The sequence below is a fragment of the Galeopterus variegatus genome, unplaced genomic scaffold (assembly GCF_000696425.1).
Source record: "Galeopterus variegatus unplaced genomic scaffold, G_variegatus-3.0.2 Scaffold1312, whole genome shotgun sequence".
Taxonomy (NCBI): domain Eukaryota; kingdom Metazoa; phylum Chordata; class Mammalia; order Dermoptera; family Cynocephalidae; genus Galeopterus; species Galeopterus variegatus.
The window spans coordinates 309,547-319,420 of NW_007727423.1; the positions used below are offsets into that span (position 1 = coordinate 309,547).

At 41.6% G+C, this 9,874-nt stretch overlaps 1 pseudogene; it reads left to right on the top strand.

The window, feature by feature from the left end:
• Window positions 1-9,874, top strand: part of LOC103593265 — a 23,419-nt pseudogene that overhangs the window by 10,709 nt on the left and 2,836 nt on the right.

Genomic DNA, 9,874 nt, shown 5'->3' on the forward strand with positions numbered 1-9,874 from the left:
GGAGGCGGAAGCTGAGGAAAGATGGAGTTTTAGTTGATGTTGCATGTTGGATCCTTGGGAACTTAGCTAGTGTTACAGGCTGGTTCTCCCTAGGTGAATTTGGCGTGCAGGGTATTTATTTAGGTTTAACACCTTTGGGAGAGAGGAGGAAGGAAGCAGGCTTGGGCGGAGAAATTGAAATGTGATACAGGCGCAGCTAAGCTATGGCCAACACCAGGGGGCGCTCTGGAGCACATTCCGCTCATGTAGGGTTGAAATTGATGCACCTTCGTACTCCCGCCTCAGTCGGTCCCTGATAGTTGGCGGCCTTTTCAGAGTGTGTCCTTGAGTAATGTGACTCTGCAAATGAGGTAAACCCTTAGGAAGCTGATAACTGGGGCAACACGTAATCCCTTGAAGGGGATGTGGGCAACACAACTCCAGGTCTACCACAGCTGGTGACAGAGTTGAAATTGAGCTTGGGTCCTTCCAAAGCTGATGAGATCCATTCCTTCCTTCCCTCCCTCCTTCCCGCCTTCCTTCCTTCCTTCGTATTTATACAAGACTTTCTTAGTGCCAGGCACTATTTTAGGTGTTTAGGATTACGTATTGAGAGAAAAAGAAAAACAAGGGGAGATAAGCTGTAAACAAAGGAATAAAATACACAGTATGTTGGATAATGTTAAGTGCCATGGTGAAAATAAAGCACAAAAGGTGGAAGGGACTGTGTGCGTGTGTAGGGGAGAGGATAGGATAGAAATTATTTCTATTAAAAACAGAATAGTCAGAGAGGAGACTCACAAAGGAGAAGGCATTTGAGTAAAGATCCAAAGAGGAGAGGCAGCATGTCTTGTGCATGGGTGAGGAATCATTCCAAGCACAGGAAATGGCCAGTGTAAAGGCCTGAGCTGAGAGCATGCCCAGCGTATGCTTGTCATAGCATTCCCCTGCAAGTTTTTGTGCACAGGACAGCGTTTAGTACAGGAATTGCACAGAATGGCAGTGTTTCCAAACTTTACCCATTTGTGTACCACTGTGATAATTTTTGTAATATTCATGTACATCTGTACTATTATTTAATTAAATTTTTATTTAATTAAGTTCCTTTTTCATGTTTAAGTACTACATTTATTTTAGAATGAAGACTACCCAAGTGAGAACAAGCAAAGGCTATTTATTCAGGTCTTATTATAGCAAAGGAGTCAGCCACCATCACTTGTATTTGGCAGAGATCCAAAAGCAAGCAAAGGAGTTGGAAAGTGGAAAAAGGGAAGGCTTCAGGTATGCCCTGATTGGAGGCTGTTGGTGTGTGGAAGCCTAGAAACTGGGCATCCTATATCATTGGCTAGGGGTGCATATTTGGCTATCTCTCATTGGTCCTAAGGTGAAAGTGGGTGCAAAATTTGGCCTGATTTTTACTTTGATTAAAGCCAGGTTAGTGAGGTTGTTGTATTGTAACTAAACTTTGCCCAGCTAGACTTTGTAAAGACTACTCTTACCTATCACAAAGACCTTAAGAGTTACTCATGATCAAATAAGTGATCCCTTTTGTGTTAGTCTACTTTTGTTTTTAACAAAATGCCTGAAACTGGGTAATTTTTAAGAAAACAAAATTTATTGCTTACAGTTTCAGAGACTGGGAAGTCCAAAGTCCAGGGAACAAATCTGGAGGGTCTCTCTCAGTGGTGGCTTTACAGCAATGCAGGGGTCTTATATGTCAGAAAATGGCAGAGAGGGAGAGAGGGAGAGGGAGAGGGAGAAGGAAGGGAGGGAGGGAGGGAGAGAGAGAGAGACTCTTCTGGCAGGGGTCTTATATGTCAGAAAATGGCAGAGAGGGAGAGAGGGAGAGGGAGAGGGAGAGGGAGAAGGAAGGGAGGGAGGGAGGGAGAGAGAGAGAGACTCTTCTGTGCTCTCCTTTTAAAGTCCTCAGAACCACTCCCATGACCACCATTAATCCATCAACTTATTACTCAGTGAATGGATCAATCCATTGACTAGGCATACTCCTCACAGTCCAATCACTTCTTCCTGGACCCACCTTTCAATTATTATAATAGGATTTCCCACCGTCAACAGCAAGAGTGGGAATTAAACTTTATTGACTCTGGGGGCCATTCAATCCACTGCACCTTTGAAACATTTTTTCTTTTGCACTCAGTTTTGCTGTGCTCTAATTTCCAAATCCCTTGTATCAGTCAAGGTTCAACTGGAGAGCGGCAGACCAGTAGGAAATATATCTATGTAGAAATTTATTGCAAGGAATTGGCTTGTGTGATTGTGGGGTATGGCTAGGCAAGTCCAAAATCTGTGGGGCAAAAGGTCAGGAAGCTGCAAGCTGGAAGATTCTAGCATGGGCTGAAGCTGTTGTTCATAGGTGCAGTTCTTCCCTTTGGGGAAGCCTCAGTTCTGCAGTTATGACCTTTCAAGTGATTGAATCAGGCCCACTCAGATTATCAAAGATAATCTCCCTTGCTTAACATTGACTAATTGTGGACTTTAATCATATCTGAAAAATACCTCCACAGCAACACCTAGATTAGTGCTGGACTGAACAACTGGGAACTGTAACCTAGCCAAGTTGACATATCACAAAGACCGTCGCATCCCTTCTTGGTTTTGTGGGTAGCCAAGGCAGGCTTGGTTGGTGTCAGTGGTTCCCATCCAGGCCCTCTACAATGTCTAATTACAAAAGGTCACTGATTGTGCTTAGTCTTGAGGCAACTCTCTTGGTCTCTTTCATCATCCTTTTGTTCATATTCACAAAAATAAAAAATAGTGTTTCTAAAGAGCTTATGTTAAATAGCTTAACTTCAATGCTTTTTCCTCCTTGAGAATGTGTTCGGACTTGCAAAATGTACTTCTCTCACCCAATTCACTGATGCAAAAGAGCTTTTCTCCAAACACATTTTGCTGGGTAGGTGCCATATTCTTCTGTATTCTGTTTAGAGCTGTGGCAGCATCACAGAATGAATGGCAGTGGGACAGGCAAGGGATTTAGAGTCAGAGGCGCCGAGCTCCAAGTCCTTCCTTATGACCTCTGGGATCACGGGCAAATGACTTAATCCATTTGAGCCTTGATTTCCTTATCCATAGCAGAGAGGCAGTGAGAATACTTGCCTTTAAGAATCGTTATGATGATCAGAAATACTGTTGGGAAAGTGACTGGTATATGGTAGACTCTTAATACATGACTATAATAACATTTACCCAACAACGATACCCTCTGCTGTACTAAATGCTCTAATCAGTACTTCCTCGCCCCAAAATATCACTAAGAAGAAGGAAAGCCTGGTGTTTATACATTCAATATAAATATTATCCACATAAAAATGTCAAAGTTATAATATTGATAAAAGTGAAGAGATATTTATTATCCTACTAGTGGTAATAAATCCTTCATGACATTGAATATTCATTCCATCTTCTTCTGAGTTGAAGAATCTACATTTATTACATTTTCTAGCCTTTATTATTGCTGTTAAAAATGTCAGTCTTAAAAAATGTCTCAGAGCCTGAATTTTGCCATGGCAAGCCTCTTTCACCATTGTTCTATGTCTGTTGTCTTTTATTCACTTTTATAACCATATTTCTGTGAATTTTATGTACATTCTCTATTTTATTTTAATAGTAAACATCATAAATGGGAAACAGTAAAATAAGCCTTTCATAATTGGCAAAACTTAATTTCTCTTCTCCTAGAACCAAGAGTGTAAACATTATTAATTTATGATTTTCTTTAAATTTAATATATTTTGTGTTTCAGGCCCTAAGAAATATGTACTTGACTTCTTTGATTAGTGGTAGGAAGAAAAACTGATTGACAAGACAATATCACACTCTTGGCAACAGGCATAATTCTATATCTCAAAATATTTTAACTTGTAAAGAAACATATAAAACAAGTGAACGTAATTATTTCAGAGGAGTTGCCATGCTGCTGGGTTTGAGATGAATCTTTCAGATAGGGACTGCTTGAGATAAAGTTGTATATAAAAATGTCTTTTCCTGCCCCTTCCCTGATTTTCTACATCCCTAATTGTTGTTATTATCACACAGTCCTCAGGTTAGTTATGTCAGGAAATGTTTCAGGCTTCACAAGTTTCCTGTCCACCCCTGCCTCAAAGAGCAAAATGTGTTCACTGAATGAGTATTCCCATAGGTTCCTCTTAACCAAATTGAGAACACTCCCTCCCTCCCTCCCTCCATCCTTTCCTCCCTTCTTCTCTCCTTCCCTCCCTCTCTGCCTTTCTTCCTTCCTGCTTCATTTTTTCAACAAATACTGATTTCCTTAGGCATCCAGTGCCAGACACCATACTAAGTCCTGGGGAGATAGAGATGAAAAGGCATGGTCCCTCTCTCTATTCTCACAGAATAGTGGGGAAGTAGCAAAAACACATATAACAATTTCTATATTGAAAGCACTGAGTTCTCCTGTGGAAATCAGTGAATCCCAGGAGGTGATGCTTGAGCTAATTCTTGATGGAGGAACAGGAATTTGCCAGGCAAATAGGCAAGGGAGGGATGTGTGTGTGCGTGTGCGTGTGTGTGTGTGTGTGCCGGGAGACTAGGGCCTTCCTGGTGGAGGAAATTGCATGCATGAAAGCTCAAAGGGTTGAAACAATTCTGTATTTGGGAAGCTGCCAATGATTAAAACTTTCATAAAAATTCAGCAAAGGGGTAAAGAGGTAGGTTGCATGGTGTAAGATGAAGGGGAAAGAGACAAAACTCTAAGAACAGCTAAGGGAAGAGAAACTTGCACTTATTCTTTTGATGAGGACTATTGAGCAATTTTAAAGTAATACTGTCAAATTAATCATGTTGGTTGTGGAAGCTTGGTTAGTGGTGGTCAAGAATAGAGGTGAAAAGGCCATTTTAGAGGTTTTGGCAATAATTCAGGCGCAGGATAAAAAAGAAAGGTGGGCATTAATAAATTTATCTCTTTCAACAAATACTTATCGAATATTTACAATGTGGCAGGCATGGAGGATACTGAAGTGAATCTGAATTGCCCCTTCATACGTATTGCTTACAGCAAGTGGGAGAGTAGACACGTAAACAAGCTCTTTTCACATTGTGTTTCAGAGTTCCTTCTTTGAGGATTTAATGTGGTATAGATGAAAGAATCTTTGAAACAGACTGTACAAGGTTCAAATCCTACCTCTGCGGCTTTCTACTTGAGGAGCCTTGGGCAAGTTACTTGCCCTCATTAGTAATATGGCTATAATATGAGATAGCTATTTACATATTATAGGGATTTTGTAAAGATGAGAGCAGAAAATGTATGCAAAGGGCATAGAACAGTGCTGGAACATACTAGTATCACCTCTCAGTTCTCAGTTTAGAGCTGAAGGAAGAATGAGAAGATAGGCCAGGAGCTGAGCAGGTGTTGGGATATGGGCCCCCCATGTGCTATATGTGGGATTTATAACTCGCTAGGGAGGCCAGCGCAAAAGCAGTGTTGCATTAAGAAAGATTCTGTCCTTTCCTCCTTGTTTCTTTCTGGCTCTTGAAATAGTAGCAGTCTTGAAGGAAGGGTCAGGTACATCCAATGTAGAAGGTGCTGTAATTTCTTTGTCAGGACATAGTTTGGCCCCTCTTTTGATTTCTCCACTCCCAAAGTTGATGACCTTTGACTTTAGCTGTATCTAGTCCTCCTTGCTGCATTCAGCTGTGCTTGACACAGGGGCTGACGGACGACTATACTTCAATTCAGGTCAGAGAGCTGAGCTCATGGAGACAAGAGTCTAGTATTAAGAAAAGGCCAAGTTGAAAAAATAAAGCAGAAAAGACCAATAATCAGAGAAAAGGAGATGGTAAGAGAGTAACATTTATTTTGGAAGAAGGGCCTTGGTCTGGCCACTCTTTCTTGGCATTTTACATACCACAAGCTCAATACTTGATGATTGTCAAAATTTATAATTTTGAAGCAGTAGAATGATCTCTGCATTAGCAGAATAAGAAGCAACTGAGCACAGAATGGCCTGCAGGTGAATGGTGCCCATCTGACAAATGCCTGTGGCCTGGGGACTATCCATAATCATTGTCCTCGAAATGTGGGTCTCGTATTAAAGAGAATCTATATAAGACAATATCAGGCCTCCCACCTGAGGATGGGTAATATCTCAAAGGCAGTTCTTTTGGAGATTGCAGTCCAGGAAGTGAGGAATGTCTCTCTCAGAGTTGCCACGGCAACATCTCCCTCTTATGACATGAAGGAAGACAGAGGTCATGTTGGTGGGCTGTTTAAATGTTGCTCTGATTGTGTCTTTTATTTCCATGGGGGAAAAGAGAAAAAGGCAATAAACAGGAGGTAAAAATAAAAATAGAAAAAATAAGTAAAAGAGATAAAGGGATTTCTGGGAGTGATTTTCTAAGTGGATTTTGTTATTGAAGGATTCATGTTAATTCAATTGGATTTAAAGTCTAATAAGAGAATCCAAGGAAAAGAGAAAAAGGCAATAAACAGGAGGTAAAAATAAAAATAGAAAAAAAAGTAAGAGATAAAGGGATTTCTGGGAGTGATTTTCTAAGTGATTTTGTTATTGAAGGATTCATGTTAATTCAATTGGATTTAAAGTCTAATAAGAGAATCCAAAATGAAATCTCCGACACTTGAAGGTACAAGGAGTGTCCAAGTGCAATATGATGCAATGGCCTCTTTCGTGCTGTGGAGAGAGACTTTAAACTAGATTGTGAGGAAAAGAGGAGTCACTTAAGATTTAGACCAAGAATAAGAACAGGTTTTCTTTAAATAAATTGGGCTTCTTTTGGTGATTTCTACTCACCTTTTGAACCCACACTTTTGAATTACATAAAACCTCTGTTAAATTAGAGAATAAGGTGATTTTAGTCAGATTCAGTCAGGAAAACAGAACAAAAAAGGTCATTTATCAGTTACAAGGGAACTGGTTACAAAGGTATTGGGATATAATGTTAGGTATCTTTTGTCACACACACACACACACACACACACACACACAGAGAGAAAGAGAGTGAGTGAGAGCGTGAGCCTGTTTTTTCCCTTTCTTCTACCTCTAATCTTTTGTTTTTCAGACTCCCAGCAGTGCCTCCTATTGACCAAACCTAACAAGAAGCCAGTTGTCAAGGAAGACTGGGGAATTGCATGGATCAGCTTTCTGTAAGGCAGAGCAGAGGAAGGGTGCCCAGTGGGTCTAAAAGACGAATAACCAGCAAAGGCAGCATGAGAGTATGAGAGAAGGCTAGCATTACGGACTAGTAAAAAGACTGAATTGTAGAATACTTGAAAAAGAATGAAGATTTATTATTTCAAGATGTCTACCATATAAGACATTTTATTTAGGAGAGTGAGGTTGTCCTAAAATGGCCAGCAGTTTGGGTTTGAAGTCCAGAGACTCTGATTGTTGCTTTCTGCAGTATGTTCTCTATGACATCAAAGACATCATTCAAATTAGGGCAACTCTTCCTAGTATCAGAATGAGATTCACCAGGATAATTTGGAGAATAGAATGAATTTCTTCCCTGAATAAGTAATTGTACTTCTAAGTTATTGCAACCCCCCCCAATATCTGACTCAATTTTAAGAACTGATCAGTATATGATTTAAGTTGAGCTATAAGATAAACTAGCAGAATATTGATGCCTGCTCTATGCTAGAATCTCAGAATGTTAGGGTCAGATATCAGCTTGGAGTCTGGAACAGTATCTTTGGACAACCTTTATGATCACCACCTCTGTCCAGCCTTTCCTTGAACTATTCTAGAGGTGATATCTTCCCGAGGCAACCCATGTCATTTCCAGACTGCTGGGTTAGTAATCTGTTTCCTGATCCCTGGTCATAGTCTGTTCAGGTTGCTACAACAAAATATCATAAACTGGGTGGCTTACAAACAGTAGAAATTTATTTCACAGGCTGGAAAGTCCAAGATCAAGGCAGAGGCTGTGTCTGGTGAGGGCCTGTGTTCTCCCCTCTGATCTCCAAATTCTTTTTTAGTCTGAAAACTCTCTCTCACCTCTCTTTGTTTCCAAAGGCCCTGCCTCTCTGCCTTCGCCTACACCTAGCCCTGAAGCCCAGGATATTAGCATAAACTCTTTAATGCTTCACAAAAGATAGGGAGAACGGTTGTCTCATAGCAGCTTCTTCCATGCTGAACAAATCTATTCATTTTGTTAAACCCGGTAGACATAATTTCTGTTCTCTTTCATGTGTCCTTTCAGTAGCATTTGACTTGGGGGCCACTCCTTCCTTCTCAAGATCTTTTCTCCTGATCTCTGTGCTGCCCACACCTGGCTTTCCTCCCACCTCTCAGGCCAGTCTTCTTTCTCCATCTCTCTTGAGCTTTCTCTTTTTGATCTGTAGAGACTGATTCTCCTCCAGACTTACTTTTCTCCTTACTCTACATACTTTCTCTAGGTGATCTCATCAGGCCTAAGGCTTTAACTACTGTTTGCATGAAGATGGTTCCCACATTTTGATCCCAGAATTTGCTGAGCACCAATCTTACCAACTGCTCAGGCTACTCATCCACCTGGGTGTCTCAAGAGCACACACAGTTCAGCATTCCTCAAGCAGAAATGATTTTCCCTATTAATCCTGCTGTTTCTCTTATATTTCCTTTCTCTTTGAATAGGTTTTTGAGCTAGAAATCTGCATGCCATCTGATTCCTCTTCTGACAGCCCTACCAATTACCAGGTCCTGGGAATTTCAAAATATGCTGGGAATCACTTTCATATCCACCCACTTCCCATGCTCCTGACTGCTGCTTGCCTGCTTGCCAGTGTCTGTGGTCGTCTCATCACTGGCCTTTCCTCCACCGGGGTGGTTCTCCTTCCAGAGACTAGTCTTTACAATGCAGCCCAAGGGTCTTCCCAGTATACAAATTGAACCATGTTATTCTTCTGCATGAAATCCCACAGTGGTTTCCTGCTGCTCTTGGAATTGTGCATTTCTTCAGGTGGCCAACGACACCCTGCACGACTCTGTCCCCTCTTCTCTCTCTGGGCATGTGACTGAGTGTTCTTCCCCACTCTGGGCTCTGGTCCTGCTGACCCACCCACTCTGCCTGGCCCTGGAGTCTTGGCATATGCTCTTTCCTCAGCTTGAAACACCTCTTCCTTACCTTATGGCCTCCTGGCTAACTCCTGCCCATACCACATGTTTCTGTGGGGATACAGATCTGTGCTTAGACATTGAGTCCTCCACTAAGCCTCCTGTGACTTCTAGAAGCTTTGCGTAGTCTCCCAAATTAGGGTTAGGCATCTCCTATTTACTCTCATAGCACCCAGTGCCTAGTCCTATAGCAGCATTTATTACACTATGTTGCTGTTACCAGTAGGTTACTTGTCTTTCCCATAGACTAAGCTCTGTGAAGACAGAGAGGGATGGCCTTTCCCACTAATATAGCCCTAGTGCCTTGCACAGTGCCTCATAGAAACTTATAAATATTCATTGATTAAAAAAGTAATCAGGAAAAGAAAGTTAGGAATATGGGTTTTGAAGTAAAAAAAGACCCATATGTCTAAATTCTAGTTTGCAAGAAGAGGCAAGGGCGGGCTGTAAGGTGGCATGGCAGCATGGTATCATTGTGGAGCTGAGCAGGGCCAAAATGAAGCCCTCCCATTCAGATAGCTGGCAAGACCCTCAGAGACAAGGAGGAAATTGTGATCTTCCATCAAACCTTGGTCAAGGAATTCGAAGACTAAATCTCCTGGAGATTAAGGCTTAGCAGGATCAGCTGATCCAGATCGTCACAGGCAAAGTCCTTAGGATAAGGACATATTGAACTGGTATGGGATAAAGGACAGGCTCATTGTCCCTCTGGTTGTCAGGACCTCAGAGAAAGCTCAAGATCCTGCTGCTGTCACTGCCTCTTCCCTCTTCACTCCAGGCCCTGCCTCAGCACCCTCCACCACCCC